At 40.0% G+C, this 25,322-nt stretch overlaps 1 protein-coding gene across 2 annotated transcripts in view; it reads right to left on the minus strand.

The window, feature by feature from the left end:
- Positions 1 to 25,322, minus strand: part of PTPRD (protein tyrosine phosphatase receptor type D) — a 2,419,801-nt gene that overhangs the window by 550,534 nt on the left and 1,843,945 nt on the right. Inside the window, exon 1 of one of the 2 annotated variants that reach the window (XM_064580092.1) lies at positions 5,424 to 5,731. The exons of the other annotated variant lie outside the window; for it this stretch is intronic. The gene's annotated coding sequence lies outside the window, so the exon portion shown is untranslated. Of the gene's footprint in view, positions 1 to 5,423; positions 5,732 to 25,322 lie in introns of those variants that run through there. 2 annotated transcript variants of the gene reach the window in all.

Consider the following 25,322-nt stretch of genomic DNA (forward strand, 5'->3'; position numbering starts at 1 on the left):
GAGGAATATAGCCCAAAGGCTGTTAAAAAAGACAATTAAGAATTTATAAATTCAATCAATTTCATGAAACTGACAAGAGTTACAGAGCTTAAATCCAGTAAATAACAATGTGGTGAAGGTCACAACGCTCCTGACATCGTTTTCTGAATGTCAAGTTAAACAGGGTTTCTGGTCAGTGAAAATCCAAAGGCTTTGGAGAAAGCCCAGCCTCAGATGGTTGCTTTCGCTTTTGTATATTGTAATATATGCTAAAGGAGCCGAAGAAGAGCCTGCCACCTAAGAGCAGTCATTTGCAAAGGAAAGCGAGGCTTGCTTGCTGCAGGTGGGGAGTAAGGATCATCTAAGTTGTCTCAATATTACTTATCTACTGGTACACCTGATCTGCTGGCTTACAGACAAAACTAGTTGTCTTAGCTTTCCAAATTGTCAATTCTTTCATTTACTGATCCATGACACATAGGAATTTGATTTGAGGGACAGTAAAGATTGAAAAGTGAATAAAAAGTTCAGTTTTGCTCTATTTTTTTGTAATTTTTAAAAAAGCTATAGACAAACTGACAAGTATTGACATGATCCAATTAAATATATATCAGCATCAAATAGAAAATAATGAACAGAAAGATACCAAATGGATTATCTGGAGAGGGAGAAAGCAGGACATTACAGGCACGATTTTAGTCATTTTTTCCCCCGACACGTTGTTTTGAGAATATGGCAATATATGTGGTCATAATACTTAAATTACTTTAATGCCGAAGTCTTAAAAATATTTGATGACAAATGTTAAAAGAAGAAAATGCAAACTGACTGTTGATTACATGAAAGCAACTGGGTAATTTATTCAAGGGGAAGCGAGGAGCAGAAGACCCAAATGTAATTTTGTGAAATACTTCTTATAAGAATTCTATTTCATTAATGCTTCAGTCTAGCACCACTGTCATGACTTTATTATTTAGGTTGCATTAGGTCAGAGACTGCTGTAACGTATAAGTATTTGCTCTTTGACCTCCCCAAGACTTATGACGCAAAGAAAATGCTGAACTTTTACATCTAAGGCTATAATTTCGTATAATGAACAATCAGGAAGCACAAGCCATATATTCTTTCAGCTGTCTTTTTTAAGGGCTTAATTGTGAAGAGCTGAAATACATTTTTATTTAAAAAATGGCGGGGGGGGGGGAGTTGGACACTTCAATTGTCAAAATAAATGCAAGCCAAGCATGAAATTTTTAAAAGTGTTATCAACTACTAATTAGAAGCAAATGAAATTATCCATATAGAAAACATATTCCCAAACAATTCCTTTGGTGGAAATGTCACTGTGTTATGAAATTACAGAAGCTTAAACAAGTGATGTTTGTTGGAATAAAATTCACTGACAAATCCCTTCTAAGCAATCTTCTTCCACATTATCAGATTTCTTAGATGATGTGTTATACGGGAATCCTCAATCTTGTAGTGCACAGAGAGAATAACTCCTCTCGTTGCTCTTTCTTGGCAAATCATTAGTAATATAAAAAGAAATGTTTTTAAATACTGACTTTGCTTCAGGCTGCACATTGCCTTTGTGCCATCACTAGTAAGTAGCTTTCCAAAACGAATTTTTCAAAGAAACCAAACAGTACAAAGAAAAGGTAAATAGCTCCATTAAGGCAATAAGGCACCCAGAGTAGGCCTGACTTAAAATATAACTTATTTTCTCACACTAAACTTTTCAACCAAAAACTACTGTCCCTTTAAGGAAATAGGAAAAAAAAACAACAACAATATATTCTTCGAGTACTCTGGAAAACTGAATACTTACATTTGTATATTTAGCACTTCATGTATCTTGTAATGCCAATCCTAAAGGTATATTCTGTGGCCACTAAGTTGAGCACACTCTGTCAAAGCTAGAGTTCCTTTGTGAGATAACCAGGAACTTCGGGGGAACTAAAAGGGTACCTATGAGCAAAGATTAAGTGCATAGATTTAAAGATGTGAGTCTAAAAGTTTGAGGCTCTCAGGAACACAAGTTAGAGCACACACATATTCACCTCTCAGACTACCCACAAATACACAGCTGAAACTGAAGAAGAGTAGTTTTAAAGCAAAATCACCTTGAGAAATCCATCTTTCCTGAAATGGCACTTTTCATATGGGATTATGTTAATGAATTCTTATTTATCCATAGCATCTTTTTAAAAATAGAATTGTTTAATGGCTTGATAAATCAAGCTGGGTCTGAAGGAAATCCAATATGCAAATGCTGGTAGTGTGCTCTCTTACCAACAGTCACCCTTGTCAGTTTGAAAAACTGAAAATCAACAAAAGAACAGTGTAAGTATACTTGACCTTATTGCCTAATGTCCATCAAGATAGCCACGGCTGGTCGATTTCAAATTTGTGAAACTGACACTTAAAAATGTGTAGTGCATCTTCAGTCCAGGTCCCTCAAATGCTGACTAAATGAGTCAGAGACTCAGATTCTCCTTCCATACTAACTTGCACAGCACCTTACAAAGCGAATTTAATCACACCATCAATCTACGACTACACTTTCCTTAAAGTAATTCTGCTTCATTTATCTTTTAACCCTATATTATGCAAATAACCTCCTTATCAGTCCAATAAAAAAAAAGTTATTAATGTTCCTACTTGTTTATCCTTGACATACACTGAGAATCTGGGATCACATATGAATTTACACAAATACTTCTTTTGTTTCACATTTTATATGAAAAAATCACCTTACACCATCATAGTTTCAGAGAAGCTCTGTAAATAATGTTCTTGAAAAACTCTTCAATCAATGTCTGTGGCTAACACTAGAGCATGAGTTAATAGGTTAAAAACAAACAAAAACTTAGGGGACTGCCTACTTTTTTTTTTTTTTTTTTTTTTTTTAATGTCTCTCTAGGAAGGGTTTGCATCTGCCGTACAAGGGTATCTCCTGGATATAAGAACAGTAATACAGGCCCCTAGTGGCTCAGCGGACAGCAGCAGATGAGGGGATTCCGATTCTCAGTTTTCCACTTGGAGATATTCTGGCTTTACATGAATGTCATTATTAAAAGGCAAATCAAGTCATTGTATTTAATACTTTAATCAGTTTTACTTTCATAGTTATCTACCAAAATACATATATATTAAAGTAGATCACCACATTTCATTACTTTAATAACTACCACTGCACTGGTCCAGGAAGAATTTGTGTTACATAATCTCCACAATAAAATATTTAACATCCACCTCTTTACATGTCATTACAAAAAAGTGATATATTACTCAAATATATTAAGATATATTTGAGAGGCAATTTTCCTCTTTGAATTTCATTCTTATTATACTTAGGATACTGAGGGCTTTAAGAACAGATAATTTCTAAGTAAAGTGCTAACTGTTTTAAATGAAATACTGATACAAACTGAAGGCCACTTTTAAAATAGTAGAAATCGACATGTATTTCCCAACAACAGCCAGTGATAAAACTCACATTGGAGTGCACCTATTTTTAAAAGATGTACAATTAATAACACCCCTTAATCCTCATCCTCTTGCTGTCTTTCTTTTACAAAAGAAAATTCCAGGCAGGCACATTTACAGCTTTTAGCAATTTTTAACTGGACACAATCTGACAGCTGAATTCATGAAACTGACCAGCTTGTCAATTTCACACTTTGAAAGTACAATAATAGCTGATAGCATGAGGGTGAATTTTAAAAATCTGTCACAGAATTGCTAGCTCCATTGAAAAGCAAAGTACAGTACATAATTACAGGAGGTGGGAGGTAGGGAAATTTTCTTTCTATGTCCATTTAGGATGTCTATTTCAAGAATTCGGACACCTAGCATTGAAAATTTATTCTCTTTGCTAAGTCAATAAAATAATATCTATCTGTGGCATGTAACAGAATTTGCTTTCAAAATAAGTATAATATCTACTAAGCATTGTCCTGGATATCATCATATTACCAACATAACACAATCTTTAGGTAGGTATCATCTAAATCTTCTTTTAAATCAGTATATTTCAAGTCCTGGTACATCACCTTGGTTTTATTCAAGTTGAGTAGTGGGTGTGTACACTTTCATACAGACAGAATAGCCAAAATAGTCAAAAGTATGAACGGTTGGACTAACTCCCCATATTCGTGTTATTACAGGATGGTTGGAAAGTACACATCAAAGGGAAAGGTCCATGTCTGTAGCTCTGGAAGTCCAACAGCAAATCTATCTCAAGTCACAAGCAGTTACTAGTCTCTAAGAGGCTCAAAATGAGTGTGCTAAGCTCTGTTAAGTCACTGCCACTGTGTCTATAGGCATCTATAAGAAGAAAAAAAAAAACTTTAAGACAAAATACAAGAAGAGTGAACCCTCGGGAATCGTCTTGGGTGCTTAAGGCACAAACTGTAGCTTGGTCTTGGGGGATCACTCTAAGAATTTTAGAAAACAGAGACATTAGGCAAGTCGTGTACTGGGAGGCAATCTGGAAACAATACAAGTAGATGTGATAGTCCCGGTTTTGGAGAATTGAACTACTATTCAGAACCCTAGAACACCCAATTAGTGAAAGCCAAGCTCACACTTTAGTGTTCAAGAATTTTTTTTAAGCATAAGAAAACTGACTTCATTTGTTAATGCTTCTAAATGAAAATCAACCTCATAAACAATCCAAGTTTTCTACATGCCTACATAAAAGCTACAATAAATCGACGGAAAAGCCAAGAAGCTTTGGTTTGTTGTGGCTTTCTTTTTAAATTGTTTCCTACAACTTGGATTTTTCATTATAAATTCTGCTTTCCCTTCCCTACGGAAGGAGTGAGAATAGCAGATTCCCGTAGCAGAACTAGGATCTTTGATTCTGCCATGGAAAGGTCTCCAAAACAATCCCCCTCCTCTATGGCAGCCGTGTAGACTTTGATTCCTGCTATTTCTCCTTCCCCCCACTAGTTCGGAGGGAAGAAAGAAAAAGAATTCGCCCCCTCACCATAACCAGCCCTCCTTAAAACAGTAATCACTGCCTCTTAAAAAAAAAAAAAAAAGATAGATAGATATAGATACATGCAGAGGCAGAATCCCTCCTGGGTAGGGTCGGATTGCCCCACAGCTCCTCCATTTCCCCAATACTCTACCCACCCTAGGAGGAGAGAGCGGGGGTCGCACAAATAACACATACACCAACACCCTCATTCTCTAGAATTGCCACTCTCCCTTGGTCTGAGGTTTTAAACGACAAGCGAACCGTGCAGGGGAGGACCTCTGCCCAAGGAGGTTCAGAAGAGCCAACTGTGTGCGCTCCGGAGCCGGGGCGCTGGGCTCGCGGACGCGGGAGTGGGAAGCCCCGGCCCGGTAGGAGCGGGCCGCCGGAGCCGGCTCAGGCAAGCCCCTGGCGCAGGGAGGGGAGGGCACAGGGGGCCGGACCGGGTCACTCGGGGACTTACCTGGTCATGTTGGCTCCGGGCCGCAGCCGCCACCGCCTCCCGCGCCGCCACCAGCACTTTTCCCCAGCGCCTTCGCGCCCCGCCACGGCCGCGCAGCCCGCTCCTGCCCAAGCCGCCGCCTCTGGGCGGCCAATTTAATCCCGCCGAGCTGCGGCCGCCGCCGCGGGAGTCCCCCCGGTCGCTGCCGCCGCCCGGCCCTCGAACGGCCAGCCCAGTCCGGAGCGAGGAAGTGGAGGAGAGTCAGCGAGTGAGTCCCAAAACCCGAAATCCAGCATCCAGAGGAGCGCGTCCCCCCGCCCTCCCTCCACCCCTACCCCCTTCTCCTCCTCCTCCTCCGCCTCCTCCTCCTCCTCCCGGGCCGTCCTCCCGGCCCTTCTGAGCCGGAGGCTTCCGCGGCGGTTTCTCCTCCTCCCGCTCCTCCTGCTCGCCCCGCACTCGCTCCGCAGCTGCGGCCGCCGCCGCTGTGTCTGCTCTCCCTCCTCCTGCTCCTCCTGCTCCTCCTGCTCTGCCTCCTCCTCCCGCTCCTCGACGCTCCGCTGCTCGCGGCTAGGGGGTCCGGGGCCGGGTCTCCTCTCCTCCCTCCTCTTCTCTGGTTTCCCCCTTCCTGCCGCTGCTTCTTTTAAAGAGGATTCTTTGGCCACAAATAGCAACTCGGCTGCCCCCCTCAGCGCCTCCCTCCCCTTCGTCTCTTCTTCCCCCCAAAAGTGAAGCGCACGCGAGAGGTAACCAGAAACTGAGGCCGGCGGGGAAAGAAGGGAGGCAGGGGAGAGGAGGCGAGGCGAAGCCTAGAGACCGGCCCGAGCGGAGTCAAGAGCCAGGAGGTGGGATGGCCAGTCCAGCCCAGTCCTTGGACTTGGCGTGAACCTGGTGGTTACGGTTGGAGGCGAGGTGATTTTGGTGGGGAAATTAAATGAAAAAGCTCAGGAAAGTGATCGGAAAGCTTCTTTCTTTGTTTCCTTGCCTGGGTGATTTCTAAAATCCTCGTAACCGTGCTGGGGATCCCACGGAATCGCGGTGCCCCCGCGCTGGGAGATTGTGTGTGCGCGTTGCCAGCGCGAGAGTGTGAGTGTGGGTGCGCCCGGGCGCAGGGAGAGCCAGGCCCGCTGCGCCCGCTGGCGAATCCCTGAATCTGGACCACTGACCCACTGAAAGGGCCGGAGAGCCGGACGAAGGAGGGGCAGGCAGGAGAGCTGGGTGAAGGAGGCGCACACCACACACACACACACACACACACACACACACACGCAGAGGAGGGGCGGGGTGACGTCACTCCCCAGCATCCATCCACCAGGCCAGAAAAGACCCCCTCTAACAAATTCACTCATCTCCTAAGAGATGCACACCCGGGTGCCTCCTGCTCTCCTGCTCTGCATCCCGGCACACTGGAGGAAAAAAATGCTGATCGCGCCCCCATTCAAAGCAGTTATAATAATATAAGGAGCGCGCGTTGATGAGACCGTTTGTGTCCGCCCCAGTTCACCTTGGCAGTCTTATTCGGGGATGCTCGTAGGATCTACTTTAGAGTCAGAGAGGAAGAAAGGGAAGTATCGAATCATCCTTAGTGGGATAACTCTCGTCTTGCTTCCATGCTATTTGCTTTTTAGGATGTTGGAAATTCACTGCTCCCCGCTTCTCTGAAGAATACCATAAAGCCCCCTCCCTAGACACGCACTCAGTTGTTCCGCTACACAAGCTTCATCTGTGAACCCTTCATCCACAGAACACACTGGATGGATTGTTAGCTCACAGGCACATTTTAACCTTCTTCACTCCTCCTCACAGGATCTCCAGCATGTGGAAAAAGTCAGCAGCTGGAAGCCACCACTGGCAATTGGCCTACCACAATTTTATTAGAAACTTGGTCAGAAAGGTAAAATAAAGTAAAGGCAGGGCCTCCAGCCACCTCCCTTGCTCATTCTACACTCAGGCCAGCATATACACACAATACTTATCCCTGCAGGCTGGAGGCTGTTTTTGAAAGGGCAAAGGTAAGCAGACCTCTTAGGTTCGGACTAAAGAGCCGGCATCCTGACTGTTGTCTCAAGCTGCCCATTTGTTCCCACCATCTGCATGCTGTACTCCTGAAACACACTGAAGGGTTGGTCAGTAATCCTCTGCCCCTTTTGTGTTCCAAAAAGAAGCCACATATTTTTGCCAGGAGTCTTGCTAAATTAAGTTTAGTTTTCCAGCAATTTTGGGGGTGGGGATCATTCTGGCATGACTCTTCCTTGTACTTTTTTTTAATGGTTAGCCTTATAGTAAAAAGAAGAAATTTCTATCTGTTCAAGTCACCCCCAGAGCCAGGTTTACCCTCCAGTCTTTCTGATGACATGAGGAACTGAAAGGCTGAACAGGTTATGATGGGCCCCTCCCTGCCCCTGTGCCCTAAGGATGGATTCCGAAATCTGAGCCTCCACACAGGTGATTCTCACTCAAGGTGTAAACTGATTTGTCTTTCTCATTGCCACATCCTCCTCCATAAACTGGCAAGCCCCATTTTCCTCCTGCAAAGTTGGATGTCAGAGGAAAAAAAAAAAGAAAGTTTTTAAAACCCTAATAATCCTTTTATGTTGCATTTGGTGGACAGACACGCATCCTTCTGCCACTTTTAAGGAGGTCTGACCAGATCTGACCTGATTTTAAAAGATGGTGGCTGGGAAGTCTGACTACCATCTGGGAGTGTAGTTAAGGAAATAACCTACCCCACTGGCAGCCAGTTAGACTACCTACAGAGTGTAGAAATGATCATTACCAACATGAGCAACAAACAGGTAGCAAAGAGATCCAAAAAGAAGAGGAGACAGAGAACAGTATTAGTAAGTGAGATTAGCCAAAGGACCCTACTTTCCTGACACCAGGAGGTCCTAGATCCTCCTGTCCCACAATAAAAAAACATCTTGGAGAAAGAAGTAGCAATGGGAGAAGGTGACTATCGAGTCTGAGCTATTATTGTACAAAATCCAGCATTATTCAGGGCAATGCTGCTGAGGATGAAGGGATCAAGGAAACAGAGGAGCCAGACTCTGTGCACATCTGAGCAGCAATGGGCTAAGACAGCCACCCCATATACAAATATTAATACATTCACAGCAGATTTGTAATGAAACAACACTCTGTGGCATCTCACATAATCTCTGGGAGTGTTTACTGTTTGGAGATTTGAAGTTGAAGAACATCAGAAGTGAGCTAATCATCTGTTGAAATCACCTAGTTTTACAGGTAAGGAAACTGAATCCCTGAGAGTTTAAGGTTACCCAACTATTTGGTGGCAGAAGGAGACCCAAAACCCAGATATCATGACCCAGTGTCACCCTACCCCCAACTCTTCCTAGTGACCTCCCGGTTCTAGGTCAGTTTTTTCCCACTTATCAATGAGCAATAAATATAGAATATTTTAAAACTATACTTAAGTGAAGAAAAATGAAGAAATGGGCCTAGACATTTTCTTAGTTCCTTTGCTCTAACATTGTCATGAATAGCACACAGGAACTTTGCTATAGCACAACCCCCTCTAGTGCATAATTCAGCATACAATGAGTATGAATCTATTTTGGACCCCATCCAAGGGAGTTAGTTCCTAGAAGTACTTGAAAGATTTTATTCTCATCTATAATGAAACATCCTAAAAAGACTAAAAATAATCATAACGACAATGATAGTAATCACTTGTTACTCCTGTATTATATACTAAACATTATGCTATTCCACTGTTTTCAAAAGGCGCATCATGACCTTTTGTGGGTCACAAACCTCGTGGGTCGTGAACAATTTTTAAGCAAAAGAAATGAAAGTAGGAAAGAAAAGAAAGAAGAGTGCATTATATATACTAAATATTGTTCTGTAAAACCTATGTTTCGATCATGTGGCTAGAGATTAAAAGATTCAAGGCTGATGCCTTGCCTCCAGTCTTAACAACTGCCTTGGTAGTTAAATATAATTAGCCCCATTGTACAAGTGAGAAAACAGGATCTGAGACAATAATTTGGCCAGGATGACATAGCTAGCAAGTGGCCAAGCTAGAATTTTAAACCTATATTGGCTTGACTTCAAATCGTGTGTTTTTACTTCTATTCTGATTACACATTATTAACCAAGGAATCAAATACTTGCTGTCGATAATATTTTCTTTGTAAGAACCAGTTGTTGTTTTTTTTTAATTCAGTTAGAATGGAGAAACAGGACATAAGTTCAAGTGACATGTTCTGAAGACAGTTTCATAAGGTAGTGAAATGAATATCTGAGATCTCTTCCTACAGTTGATAGTTATGTCCAGTATACTTAATTCATTTGTGGCTAAATGCACAAATGGAATAATAATTAATGGTTGGGTTCCTGGGTGGCTCAGTCGGTTAAGTGTCTGCCTTCGGCTCAGGACATGATCCCAGGGTCCTGGGATGGAGCCCTGCATTGGGCTCCCTGCTCCTCCATAGGGAGTGTGCTTGTCCCTCTGCCCCTCCCCCCAATTCATGCTCTCGCCCTCTCTTTCTCTCTCATGTGTTCTCTCTCTCAAATAAATAAAATCTTTTAAATAATAATAATAATTAATGGTTTTAATCTTCAAATAACTATTCATCTCTACAAGGGTTAAAATGTTTGAGTTTTTCAATTTAATTCATACAACAGTTTTCAGTAGCTTACTTCTTGTTCCAGACACAGAACTGGTACATGAGAGAGATGAAACAAATAGATATTAAATATAGTCACTAAACAATAGTTTGATGCATTTGGGAACACAGGATCTACACATGTAAAGTAATCAGAATACACCATAATTCCATCTAACTTGTGAATAAGAAAGGAAGACAGTAATTCAGATGCCATGCTGATTTTTGGATTCATATGGTCCTATGCATTCTACCAGTAACATAGCATGTTTAGATGCTGTTAGTCCCATTCTTCAGATTTGGAAGCTCCTACGCAGAACTAGTTGGTCATTGAAATCAGAGTCTAATCCTGGTCTTTCTGATTCCACTAATGAACGAACGTCTTTTTACAAACAAGGGGGTTTCCAGTAGACAAAGAGGTGGTTGGAGATTTTGAGACATGCTATGCAAACATTCACATTTTTCTCCATATGAAAGAAAGGCACTTTCTTTTTCTCCAGGGCAGCATTTCTTGTTGCTGTCAGGCAGCAGTGTTCTCTTAAGGACAAGAAATCCATATCTTTCTCTAAAGAAAGGCCTAGAAAAGCCAGGCCCTCTACCCTGACTGTGTTCAGTTCGGCTGCTGCATTTCACCCTCACCTGCAGTGTGTAGAGGACGTTATGGTACGATGCTATTTTCCGTTGGCTCTGCTACTGGAGATTACAGCATGCGACTGTGACAAATGGATATTCCCATTAAATTCTTTAGTAGAGTGGGGCATTCCATTAACCATTGGCACTATCCCAACCCAAGTAAAACATTGGGTCATTTTTTTCTTGTGAGCAAGAAATGGAGGGGGAAAACAAAGGATATACTCTAATTACCTTTCTTCCTTTTTTTTTTTTGTTGCATGCATTATGATAGCCGTATATTACAATTATTTATAATTAATATATGACAAGCTGTCAGCTAAAATTTAACAGGTGATTTGTCAAGAAGTCCCATTAACTCATACATTAAGCAGTGGGTTTCAGTATTCCCTAACAATAAAAGTGTGTTTTGGTTTTGTTGTCTTAAATCTATTGTGTTTAAATATTCAGAGGCCACCAATCTTTATATATTTGCAGCATCTTTTAAAAATACAACTATTGCTAATATAAATGGGCACTCTGTTAGTAATGTAAGGAATAAGCACATTTTTTGTCACTTTAACCTTTAAATGCTAATGTTTTCATTGACGAAACTAACTGCCTAGTGTTTATTTTTAAGTTTTAAACTTTTATGATTCTTTAATACATTTTCCAAATGATGTCTTTGGTAGTAAAGGCAAAGCTGAATAAAGAGGAAGTAATTGCAGTTTCTTATGTTCCATTTAGAATTTGTATCGTGCACTGGAGAACTTCAAAATGAAGGAATATTTTAAAATACAGAAAAAGATTAAGAAGTCACCAGAAAGCTAGTAATTAATCACTCAGTAAAGGTGAAATCTACAGAGACCAGAAACTGATGAAGCAGGCTCCATTTTGCTGAATAGCAAGAGAATATAGAAATGAATCACAGATATTTCTTGGGAGGGATAACAAGAGTCTTTAAAAGAGGAAAAGCTTGGGTTCACTATCTACAGAATGTCAATGTCATGGGATATTGTCTGGAAATGAAGTTAAATTTTAAACTACAATGTTATTATTGGTTCCATGGCCAACCAAAGTTTGTATTGTTTGTGAGAATGATAGGGAAAATTGTTTGGAGAATGACAGGGAAAAAAAGAGAATGATGGAAAAGTAAAGCAGCATTTGTTTAAAATTTCTATTGCATGAGGCTGACTCTTATCTTTCAAGACTAGGACCTGCTGCAGGATGTTAAGGACTCACAATCAGCTACCATAGAGGTGCTGAATCTCCTTAATGAAAGAATGTCCTTCAAGATTCAATGGTTAGGAAGAGAGAGAGGGGAAAAAAAAAAAAAAAGCGAGGGTAAAACCTACAGCATAGCAGTTTTTCAAAGCTTGTAAGACTTCTGCGTCCACCAATCAAGTTCAGTTTTCCCATTTTTAGCAAGAAAGCCATACAAAGTCGCAACTTTATTTCAAAAGGGTCTTTCAAATAGGGTTTCAGAAAATGATTTTCAGAAACTCAGAAGCGAAATAGCACAAGTTGATTTCCGCGTAAGAGTGAGTCTACTTCTTCACAGGTTGGGGATTATAAATGACCAGTGCAAAAATGGTCCCGGCATCCTGGACGGGGATCGGTCCCAAGACCTCACCTTGCTTCCCAGATACGGCAAGACCCCCATGTGTAGCTGTGGATGCTTCCACACACATTGAGGAGCAGTTTTCAAAGCAGTGAATGAAACAGAAACATCAAGACTACGATTTTTTTTCAGTCAATTTTGAACCTTTTATCTTTGTCTTATACATCTTTCCTTATCTTACACTTCAATTATGTCACTTAACAATTTCTACGGGGTGTGCATATTTAGCAAATGTTCCTTCTCAGCCGTCTGAGAGCAGATTAGCGTCTGATTAGAGCCAAAAACTCTCATCATGGTGCTTTAAGCACTATAGAAACTCCTTAAGTATCTGAGGAAGTAAAGGAAATGAGGGATGGAGATAGGAAGAGAGGATGAGGAAATGAATTGGTTGTCAATTGCCCTTTTTATGTGAAATATCACTTGCTTTACAAAGCTTATTGCAGTCCACTAAGTAGAATGAATTCGCTCTGCCTCTGTTCTCCCATTCTTTCTTTTTCTTATTTGGTGTCTGCTTGTATTTTTATTTTTATTGTGTATATTTGTACCCTATTAAGTTCTGAGCATGTCCCCACTGTTTATATCAGTGAGCACAGAACCTGGACTATAAGCAGATCTCAAAAGATGTCTGCTGAATGAATCAAGGGATGATAACATGGGGTTATTAACAATCTTTGACCTCAAGAAGCACAAAAGCAATTCAAGTCAAGCAGGTGTTTTTCTCTGCCTTCCCCTTGGCAAAGAAACCAGTGGTCAGACATCTAGAAGCAGTCCTGAGAAGAACACTTGGCATCCACGCTTTTTACTTTTTTCCATCTATCAGAGGGACCTCCAACCTAGTGAGTTGCAGGCTCCAGGAAATATCCTATCTTGTACCAAGTGGGAGTAAGAAGGAATAGGGTATGGGCTTTGCTTTTCTTTCTTATAGTTGTGCTATTCTAAGAGTTCGGATGTCAAAAGTGCTCAGTTTGGTCTGTTCTATGCTGCGGAAAGAAGGGATGAGAAATTAGAACAAATGCTGAAAGCTAAAACGTTTTGTCTGTGATTCCGTCCTCGAGTCATCCATAACACACTTGCCGTTTATTAAAGTTATATCTATCCTTGCTTTGCTCATTCCTTCCCTATGCCTCTGCCATAGGCCAAAACCCATATATCTTTCCAGATTGCAAGACTGTAAAATCTTTAAGAGGAAGACTGGGTCTTAATCTTCTGTGTGTACTTTGTACATCTGCAGAATGTCCTGTATAAGAATTACATGATAGAATGCTGTTTAACTGAATTTTCCAAAGTCTAGTGTGTTCTTTAAAATTAATGGGAAGTCTATGGGGCACGAGCACATCCCACATTTCCTCATTTAATACATTCTATTATATTGACCCCAGGGAGTATACTTGCATTTATCGACCACAAGCCCAAATGTTTGGACTGCCAAATCCTAGAATGGAGGTTCACAACCTCGGCTGTATGTTAAAATCATCTGGAAAACTTTTAAAGCATATGCCCAGGGACCACGTGTATGAGCTGAATTGGATTCTTTGGGGGTGAGGCTCTAGCATAATTTTTTTAAGAAGCTTCCGAAGTGATTCAAATGTTTAGCCAAGGTGAAGTAACCTTGCTTTACAGCTCTAGGAAGGATGATTTGAAAATCACTAGACTAGATTATTTCTAAAGTATTTTCAAACTTAGGATTCTTTGTGAAATCACTTTTGTTTTGTAAGTGAAAAAGAAATGACCCTTTGACTGGATTCCATTTTTAAGTAGTCACTACAAAGAGCACACAGCCCAAATTTCATATACTAGGGTGGTATTTTTAGCATTTCTTTTTACTTGGTTTTTATGTTTGCCCATTCATCCCGCTGCTCACTCGTTCAGGCCTCCAGTGTGTGTGAGGTATGTCAACTATGCAAGATTAAGGGATTTGAAGAATGTGTGCTGTGACCAAGGCGCACATATTAAGGAAAACCCTTACATCCAAACACAATACAAGCATCCCCTAATGATTTTCATCCCCTGCAGTTCAATTAAAAGAGGAAGAAATGCCAACAGCTAACTGAAATTCCAGCCACACCACCCCCAAATGAATCTGTGAGTAAAACAAAGAAAGAAAGGATCAGAAAGATTGAAACCTCTCCTTGGAAAACATTTGGAGTTGAGTCTCGATGTTCGTGTGTTATTTTCAGAGTTACCTTAGAAATAACAAAACTACTACTTTGAGAGAGAAAAATGGTACTCACACATTTTTGCTCAAGGAATTCATTTTCTTGAGAGGGAAGTTTTCTTGGTGAATTCTAATGCTAGAAAACTATCAACTATGCAAACTCACAATGATAGCAGTCTTTTTTTATTTCTCTGAGAGTTCCTAGCCCAGTGCCTGACAAATATAAGGAACACTCTCCACACCACATTATTCAATATCACCATTTATGTGGCACTTTGCAGTTCACACAGGCACCTGTCTCTTTTAAGGCTCTTAGTAGTCCTGTGGATGGTAAAACACCCATTTTACACATGACCCAGACCCATGAATGGAGCTTGACATTCTGAATCAGAACCTCTGGACTAGTTCTGGGGAGTCAGAATTTTTGGCAAGCTTTTCAGGTAATTCTGAAAACCACGGTGATAACTCCATTCAAATTCATTGATTTGTATTGTTCCTAGGAAAATAACCCAGTACAGCTGGGCAGATTCTGGCAGTTCTGAGGAGGCTAGCTCTCTTTTTTCTAGGACTTGCCTTTCTTTCTTCCATACTTTTCAAAAGGGGGAGAAAATCACAGGTGGCACTATTTTGCCTAAATCTACAAGCTTTTGAATTCTGCTTTGCACAGCTGCCTTATTCTAACGGTTGCCCTTGCTGTGAAGGAAGCTCCTAGCTTCTGCCACTGGTGGCAGGACTTGAATCCTACCTACTCCCCTTCTGGCCACAACTAAGGTCTTAACAGCCTAGGGAGACCACAGGCCTCCTTCAGCAGGCAGCTGTAATTACATGAAATGTGCTGGACATTGGAGTGCAAACCCAGCAGCCTGCTGGGGCATTTCAGTCAGCCTTGTACTTGGGAACCCACTAGTTCTAGCTGTTATACTCAGGAAGAGAATTGCCATGAGCTGTTTGTGTTGGTGTGTGTCTTTCTCCATCAGTTTTTTTTTTTTTTTTAACTTAAAAGTAAAAGATATATTCTTAGCTAGCCACCCCCCGCCTGCCTTACATTATATTAGATCCACATAATACTACCTTGCAAATACCATCTCATATAGAACTCGGAAAAAAAAAAGTCAGACCCCTCAGTAAACCTTTAGAATAGAAGTATGCATTTCAAGAGAGGAAACAATGTTATTTTTACCTTATAATTATTTCTAACCCACACAGAGGCTGGAGAGAAGAGGATTTTGATTTTTAGGTCTGGAATGAAATATATTTGATTGGAAAGGAAGATGCAAGAGGGGAAAAAAATCCTCAAAAATTAAAGGAAAAGAAAGTGTGTGTCAACCACCCCAATCTTCTTGATTCTCAAACTTTCCGAATTCCTTTGGTTCACCACTCCAACCTTAGTTATACTCTCTCGTTTAACAACCCTCCAGCTATTATGGTTACAGTTTCTGGGAAATTTGTCTGTCAAAAGAAGAAAGATTCCAAAGAGTTTGGCTCTTTTCTCTTGGGCAATAGAAAGCCATAAGCGTCATAAGATGTCAACATGAACACACACACACACACACACACACACACATTCGGTGTCTCACTTTCTCTCTGGGGTTCAGCAGCCCATGACATGCTGGTCCTTCTGGCTTTGAAGAAAACACTATAATGGGAGAGAGCAGGGATGTACCTACATCATACTCTCTGACTCAGATATACTCTAATATAAATGACTACTTTAGCTGGCTGAGAACTTTACCCTCTGGTCAGATAGCTTTGCAAAGTGAAAGGGATATTGGGAAAGAAGGACACAAGGCAGTTTGCCCTATCTTTGATTATCCAAAAGAGTAGAAGAGCTTTACGCTTTCCATTCCCTGCTTGCTAAGAAGAAAAGGTTGCTATCCCATTGGAAACCATTTGTTTCCTTCGAGTTTGTCTTATACCTTTGAAACTCTCAAATAAGTCCACATGTTGCTAGGTCCATAATTAAAGCATTGGCAATGCCTCTTCTCTCGCTTTCAATTCCATGTATACAAATGTTCCCATCGCTCTTTTTAAAAGCCCTGGGCACATGTTCAAAACATATAACCCAAACAAATAAACAGCATAACCTAAGCCAAACCCACCAACAACTGTACACTCTCCTCACTTTGGAAGGCCACACTGAGATGTCACTTAATTGCAGAATATTCTGTGAATCAAAGTTCACAGAGCTGAAAATGGAAGTTTTCTGTTGGCACCTTATCCCCCTCCCCCAAAAAAGTGGGACATGCAAATAAGCCACAGAATCAGTTATTTAAGATTCAATGGAGTAAATTTCACCTTGAGTGATATCCTTAGAAAACAGAATATTTAGAGAAGAGCAGAGTTCTTATGGGGAATTTAGGGTTAAACTTTGGTGGTATTACTTGCAAGTGCTGAGAAAGAGTTTATATTTAGAACTAAGCTCTTGATCTTATCTAATGATTGACTTTTCATGGCCTTTGGAATTATCTTTGATAGCAAAATTCCTGTCTTTTATTTACCCCTAAAGCTGACATGATCACATCATTGGAAGCTGCTATAAATGAGGCCATGATAAGAGTGAACACTTTACCAATGGGAAGGACTCCAACATATAGGAAAAAGAATGAATTTACTACAGACTGATTTTTACCTTGGTGCAGCCAAAAAAGAAATAGCTCAACAAAATTCAAATTTTGGTGTGAAATTTCTGCAACACAGAATAGACAGAACTGCCCAAAAGCACTGTTTGGAGTACTAAGGAAATAAGGATCTTTGGCAGTGATTCAGCCTGGCACCGTGGTCCTGGGGTGCCACTGAGAAAAAATGCATCCTCTATAAGATGGCAACCTGTGAAAATCAGCAGCGGTACAATCGATCAACAGCCAGGGCCAAAAGCTCTTGCTTCCGTTTCTCTTTACAGAAAAAACCACTATAAAGTCGGCTCACAGCCCCAACAGAAACCGAAAAGTTTATAACAAGTGGTACCACCTGTGCTTAGGTTGCAGCCTAGCCAAAATAATTTCCTCTCCTGGGTCTTCTAACTGTGGCGCAGGGTGAGGAATGTGAGAGTCCATGAAGAGGAAGAAGGTTCCAACAGGGAGCCCGCAGAGTGAGTGGATTAGCCTTGTTTGTGCTAGCAGAGATCAGCAAGTCTTTCTCCTTTACTCTGGGAACAACTGTGTGTGATATGATCTCTCATCCCCTATCAAAAAAGGCTCTGTCTTCAGGAAAACAAAGACTTTTCTGCTCAGCGTTGTTCTCTCACATGATTGAGCTTTCTTTTTAACAATGTTACATTATTACAACCTTTGTAAAGCTTAGGATAGGGAGCCTGTATTAATAACACACAAAAAAGAAAAGCAGTTTGTTTATACAAGCTAGTGTTTTGACCATAATTATACTTTTCTCTGTCTTCCTGATGAATCAGGAACTTTTGAGCCAGGTATCTGAACAAAGCGTGATAAAACTAGGATCATCCGGGATATGACCTACATTTTTGTAAATCTTGTGGAAACAAAGTTCTGTTCTTCATCCCTTACTTAAAAAAAACAAAACAAAACTGTAATTCTTTCTTTTTTATCTCTGATTTTCATGAAAACCATCCAGAGACAGTCCACATTTTTCAGAAATAACAAATTTTTCAGTACAGGAGGAAGCATTTGCCAGTACAGCAGCAAGAAACCAGCCAAGATGCTTTGGAGGACTTAAGCAAGTCCATTTCAATAAGGACCCAAACAATCCTTGGCCACTAATCAGAAAAACAAGTCATCAATGCATTAGGAAGCCCTCAAATATGAGTGCTGTCGGTGGAAAATAGAGTTACTCACCAACTGAAAATGTTTACTTGAAGTGAGAATTATTTTATGGAAACCACTGTGAGTTTTGGAATACTTACAATCTGTTCAGATTGGTCACTGTGTATAATGTTCCTGTCGCAATATGCCCTGAGACTTCTAATCTGTCTGCCTAATGGAGCAGGTGGTGAGATGCTCTACTGAGCTGTTGGCTCCTGGAGGGCAGGGACCATGTCTTATTCATCTTGTCTCTTGCACAGTACCCGACTCTTCAAAGGCAGTCAATAAATATTGAATGAAAGAATCTTTATATACATGACCACACTCCCTGATCTGTGGCATAAAATATCAATACCCCATCATCTCAGTCCTATTGCCCTGCTTTATTTTTCTTTTGAGCAATTATTACCAGCTGTCATGTTATGTCGTTGTTTTTATTATTTATTATTTCCATTTTTCCCTACCAGAATCTAAGTATCCAGAGGGTGGATTGAACAGGTTTGATTTCCTGGATATCCCTAGTACCTAGGATGGTGCTTGGCACATAACAGGCAATTATAAATATGTGTTGACTTCTGAATGAATGAATGAATGAATCAATGAATGATAAATGAATGGTATCCCTTTCCACTGTCTATTCTATTCCATTGTCCAATGTCTCTCTATTTTTCTCTCCTCTTCATTCTCATCTATTTCATCTTAATAAGGTCTGAAAATTCTACTATGAACTTTAATGAATAGTAACAAAAAAGTGTTTCTTCATTACATAATGGTTTATTCTAATGAATGGAAGGATCAGGAGACCAGGTTTTGTGGGTGTCTGGCACAAGGGTCCACAAACCTGCAGATAAATATGAGTGACAAGAAATGAGGAAGAGAGGGAGGTAAGAAACAAAATATTCTCCTGGAGGCCATCATTGGTGGACGCTTTCTGAATTGACAGGCTATCTCATCTGAATAGCACCATCTTCTAGATTTTAGTCATTAAAACATATGACTACCTCCTTTATCCTACTGGGCAAGGCCTTCATGTCCTTCCAGTCTTTTAGCGTAAAACTACATCTTATCTAGATTTTGAGTTCTCTTAACGTGTCACTTTTAAACTTAGGGTAATATTTTAATAATACAATATAATATTTGTTTCCTTCAGGCATTTCTGCATTGTCCTCATGTGAGAATGAATAGTAATTCCCAACCCATTAATAACATTCCCCTTTTACTACCCAATTGTGTGGCTGATAAAACCACTGAGTGGGTGGCTCAGTGACTTGCCTGTGACTTACATGTGGTTGGTCATCATGCCAAATATAAAAAAACTTTCAACTGCAAACTCCAGATATTATTTCTTTCTTTTCAAACCAACATGGAACAGGAAGTTCTTTGTTCCTTGGAGATGCCCATAATATGTGATGACAGTTGAACATACTTATTTTTGCAATTTCCCAATTTGGGTATCACCAAATGAAACTGGAATAAATAGGAAAGCGGCCTAGCTACAGTGTCTAAGTCTGGAAAAAAAAGCACTGAGTAGGAAATGTGTGTCGTTGGCCATCTATTGCCCCTTTTCTCCACTCTAGGCCTCCTCTGAGCATGTTATTCTCTCTACCTTGACCCCAATCCCCTTCATACTCTAGGCTGGCCAACCACTCAGTTGCCTTGCTCTCTTAACAAATCTTATCTCTCCCCTAATTTACTATAGTGGAAATTGCATTGGAAATGAGAGAACATAATCCCTAACTCTGTTAATGGCTGTGTGTCATGGGGTGAGCTGTAGAAATCCCCGGAGTCCTAATTTCTTTATCTGTAAAAACAAAGATAGTAATATTTATTTCACAGAGCTATTGCACAGACTACATTAAATCATGCACTTGAAATTTCCATGCAGAGTGTACCTCCTAAGAAATGTTGGGATGCAAATATCTGGATATTTGTTCTGACCTACACTGGTAATTCTAATGAAATTTTCAAAACAGAAATGTGGAGGACATTTTTCTAATGGAGGTGAGGAGACTCCTTCAGGTGGAGCAAGGGTGGTATGGGGAGGAAGTGGAAGATTTAGGGCCCTGATGGACAGTTGTTCAGTCCCCAACCTATACAACCATACATGGACACACTGAAGGTAGACATCCATTTGTGAAACGGGAAAAAAATGAAGATGAAAATGGAGAAAAAAAAAAACACAACAACTCTTAATGCTTTGGGGATGATGAAATGAGACAGTAGAATGCCAATCACTAAATATATTAAATAAAGTTAATTATGATAACAAAATTGTTCATCTGCCTGGCTCTTTCTAGTGTTGAGACTGGGAATTCTAGTATAATCACAATAAATGTAACTGAAAACTTTAGAATGACTTTAGGAACTCTTTACTTGATTCCTTCGGGCCATATTAGTTCATATTATTTCTAACATGTTATGATCATGGACAACCCTATTTCAAGCATAAGGTGAGCATCTCGAAGTATATTTTCTTTTTTTTAAATTTTATTATGTTATGTTAATCACCATACATCATTAGTTTTTTTTTTTTTTAATTTTCTTATGCTATGTTAATCACCATACATTGCATCATTAGTTTTTGATGTAGTGTTCCATGATTCACTGTTTGTGCATAACACCCAGTGCTCCATTCAATACGTGCCTTGTTTAATACCCATCACTGGGCTAAACCATCCCCCCACACCTTCCCCTCTAGAACCCTCAGTTTGTTTCTCAGAGTCCATAGTTTCCCATGGTTTGTCTCCCCCTCCGATTTCCCCCCTTCACTTTTCCCTTCCTACTATCTTCTTTTTTTATCATGTAACGTATTATTTGTTTCAGAGGTACAGATCTGTGATTCAACAGTCTTACACAATTCACAGCACTCACCACAGCACATACCCTCCCCAATGTCTATCACCCAGCCACCCCATCCGTCCCACCCCCCACCACCCGAAGTATATTTTCTAAAGTGTGTAGCGGGGACAGGGAGTTTATAGTTGTGAAATAGACAAATCTAGTTGTATGGATGCTCATGTATATCATTGTGTTTAATAAAAAGCATTATCTCATTTCCTTCCTGATGTTTAAAATCTGTAATATATATCATGACTTTACTGTGATTTGAAAAATAGGTTCTAGACTCAGAGTGGGCTGAACTTCTGGCTCAGCCATAAACAGAGTGACTTTGAGCTTAACCTTGAGCTCTCTGAGCGTCACTGTCCTTGAGAAGGGAGGAAAAATATACACACTTTTCACAGTTGGTGTGAGACATGTAGAAAGATCACAGGTTTTTTTATAATGCTGAGCCATGAATTAACAAATACTTAAGCCCATTTCTTATGAGATAACAAGTGTCCTTACTGTTTAAATAACATTTTTGTTGGATTCTCTCTTACTTGGAGCTCAAAGCATCTTACTTGGTACATCTCTTCTTTTCAGTACTTTGGAATGTGAGCATATACATAAGAGAACCAAGCACAGAACTGGCCTGATCTTGTGGCTTCTACCACTAATGCTCTAATGTTTTTTGCCAGGTTAACCCAAACCAAGAGAGCCTATGTGAGTGTGAGTGTGTGTGTGTGTGTGCATGCATGTATGTGCTGCTATTCAAACAACTCATAAGACATAGCTGAAAAAATTCACTGAGATTGGTTTTATTAATAATACACTCGAGGTATATATTGGGGAATAGTCATCAAACCAAATGAGTCGATGAAAAGCTCATATTCTAGGGATGCCTGGGTGGCTCAGTTGGTTAAGCGTCTGCCTTCGGCTCAGGTCATGATCCCAGGGTCCTGGGATCAAGTCCTGCATCCGGCTCCCTGCTCAGCGGAGAGCCTGCTTCTCCCCCTGCCTGCCACCCCCCTGCTTGTGCTCTCTCTCTCTCTCTCTCTGACAAATGAATAAATAAAATCTTAAAAAAAAAAAGAATGGAGGTGTGGAAGGAGACTTCACAGCAACAAACGCCTCTTTAAAAAAAAAAAAGGCTCATATTCTAAACATCAGTTTATCTTTTCCTTTAACCTCTGGAAATAGACCAGGAACCTGCTTCTCTCTGGGAAAAAATGTTAAAAGAGTCCTGAAAACTCCTTCTGCCCCTAAACCTCCTTTGTAATGTTCATGCACTCTAATATTACAGGATAATCATTTTACTGCAATATCCTCAGAAGAATTTGGAGGTTTGTCATTTCCTGGTTAAAGGTTTCATTATTTGCTTCTGGCAGAAACCTAGTCAGGAAGAATTAATTGGTTTATAATTCTAAGTTAATATACTCTGATCATTTATTTAAATCTGTGAAATTTACTTGCAAAAATAACTCAGCACATTTGTTGTTCTTTAAGGACTGCAGTAAAACTTCACTGAGTGACCTGGTACCCTTTGCAAACAAGGACTAGTTTTAAATATTTGAAAGAAAAATGCAAGTATGTTTGCATACATCTTTAAAAGTTACAAAGTTCAAGATCACAGCCTGATGGATGACCAGAGTAGATTATGTTTTAAATGTGTCCTTTTAAAAGTGTCCTTCTTGTCTTTTATTTTTACCACTTGGCTTCACATTTTAAATATTTTGTATTAGCCAAATTAGAAGAAGAAAGATAATCTGAGCCTTGTTCTATGAAGTCAAACACAAAGAATTCAGGGTAACTTCTATGTCAAATTAATGCTTAATTAAAACACTGCATAATCTGAGTAGATAAATGTCACATTTTTAGCTGTTTTGGGAATCTTATGAGACATTGACATGGGAGGACTTTTACAGTGGTAGTTTATTTCTCTGTTGTAAAGGATTTCAAAGCAAAAAAAAATTAGCAAATTAAATTAATATCTAAATAGATTAACATATTTTAATGATCAAGCTATCTTTTATTATGTTGGTATTTTTTATGATGTTTTTTGACAATAGGCCAAATTATAAAAATTTGCATTTGCATCTACTTATAAAATGATAGAACTTTATCAGGAACAAAAATGCAAAGGAACTTTCAGATCTCCGTTAAACTTGACATTATTTTCTAGTAACATTTGCTAAGAATGATAACCCTCAGTGACATTTTATATTCACAGAGGAGGCAGGCCAATAGACAAAGTTTCCAGGGGTCATTCTTTTGTTCTTTGCCCCTTTAACATTTAAACACTGCAAACAAGTTTTATTCCAACTCCTCTCAGATAATCCAATTTTCACTTTCTTAAACATGAAGCCTATGAAGGATGCTGGATGGAAGTAAAAGTATCTACGGACAGAACTCCATGAAAGTATCACCGATGATCCACCTCAAAATGGCCTAGAAAGAGGGTCAAATCTTTCCTTCGTTGTTAGTACTCTTCATCTTAAGGAAACTTGACAGTTTATATGATTGACTTTGAAGATTAGCTAGAGATCCTGGAATGATGAGCATTTGTTTAGTGCTTTGTGATATACACCTGGGAGTGGTGCATACTAATCATTCTTAGAGAGAATAGTTAGCTTACATTGTTAGATATTCCTTATTTTCAGGAAGTTATCTGAAGTCATTTTATGAAACATTGTGTCTCAGGAATCCGAATAGCTGGAATCGTTTAGGAGCTCGGAAAGCAGTGGAAATTGCTCCACACTATGTCCTTCTGTGCAGTTCTTCATTCCAGGCACAGACAATACTTGGAAGTAAATACAATGACTACTATATCTGCCTCTGTAACCATCCAAACTAAAAGATATAGGGTCAAGTGTGTGGGGCTAGGGCAGGGGACAGTGGAGACAAAGATGGAAGAAGAAAACTAAATAAGGAAGGGTTGTAAATGTTTAAGAAGAAAAGAGGAATTATTTGATTTACTTCTAATTGAATTCTCTGCACCTTATAATCCCTTTTAGGGTACACAACACAAAAAAGAATGACCATAGCTCTGCCCTTGGTGACTCTAGGTAGATGCCGATTCTACACCATCTCCAGGCGACTGTTTGCTGTACTTCTGTGTTTACCAGGCTCCTCTGGTACGTCACATAAGCATTCTGTCTGTTTTAGGTGCAGAGCAGTTTCCTTTATCATGGGCAAGGATGGAATAGGAGGCCTAAGATGCATGCATTTAAAACTTCCTTAAAACAATGCACCTTTCTGTATTCCAGTGAGAGGCCAGTATCCCCTCACGTCTGTGGGAATTTGCTGTCCTTTCTTGGACTCATTATGGGCTCAGAGAAGTAGGATCTGTTATCTATGAGATGGGTGAGGGGTATGGAGGGAGAATGCCCTTCAAATCTGTCCTGGATGTTCCTGTTTTCCTGTTTTTACAATAAATAAAAGCGCTGGGTGTGGCTGGGGTATGAAGAGTGAAAAAACAATGTGATTGGGTCTGGTAGGCTTGGCTCTGCATTCACTCATTTGCTCATTCATACCTTTTTTTTCATTCATTTACTCAAATACCTACTGAGAGCCCACTATGTGCCTGGCACTCCACAAAACACTGAGGGTACAATGATGAGTGAAAACAGACACAATCGGGTCACTGGTCTATTAGCATGGAGCTCACTGGTCAGTAAGAGTCAGTCCTGATTATTATCTTACTTTTGGAAGTCCCTTTATAATAAATGTCCACCTTCCTATCCAAATTGTGAGTTATAGACTTATTAAAAGATTCTGAACATTTTTAGGGGGGGTATTATTTAATTTCAGTGATTTAAAATATAATCATGCATCTTGAAATTGATGCTAACTTCTTTTAATTTGTCATGACAACCTTCCAGCATTAAAGTTTATTAGACTTTGCTTCAACTTTACTCAGACAGAGATGGAGAGAGGCGGGACCAAAGCCAGAAGCCGAGGCTCTGGTCATCCATTTTCTGAGACTCCTCCAAACACCCTCTTGTGTTTCCAGGTATTATAAAACGTGTAATGAGAGATGAGTGATCCTTCCAAATCACAGGAGATCAGAAACCTATTGACAGAGAGTGAACCTTTTTGGTCTCACTGCTTAAGTAAGAATTTTCAAAGCAAACATTTCAACCCTCCACTTGTAACACTGTTTACAGAGAAAATACACCCTGTGTTTACTGTGGGGACTGGAATGTAGTCTTAAAAATAAAGGCAGGGGGGATTCCTGGGTGAAAAGAGGTCAAAATGTAGGGAAATTAAGACAGTCATTTTTCTCAGTACTGACTCTGAGCAACACAGTATCTCCTG

This window comes from Mirounga angustirostris, unplaced genomic scaffold (assembly GCF_029215605.1).
Source record: "Mirounga angustirostris isolate CCGP_5_RB_7025 unplaced genomic scaffold, mMirAng1.0.hap1 SCAF_15, whole genome shotgun sequence".
NCBI classification, from domain to species: Eukaryota; Metazoa; Chordata; class Mammalia; order Carnivora; family Phocidae; genus Mirounga; species Mirounga angustirostris.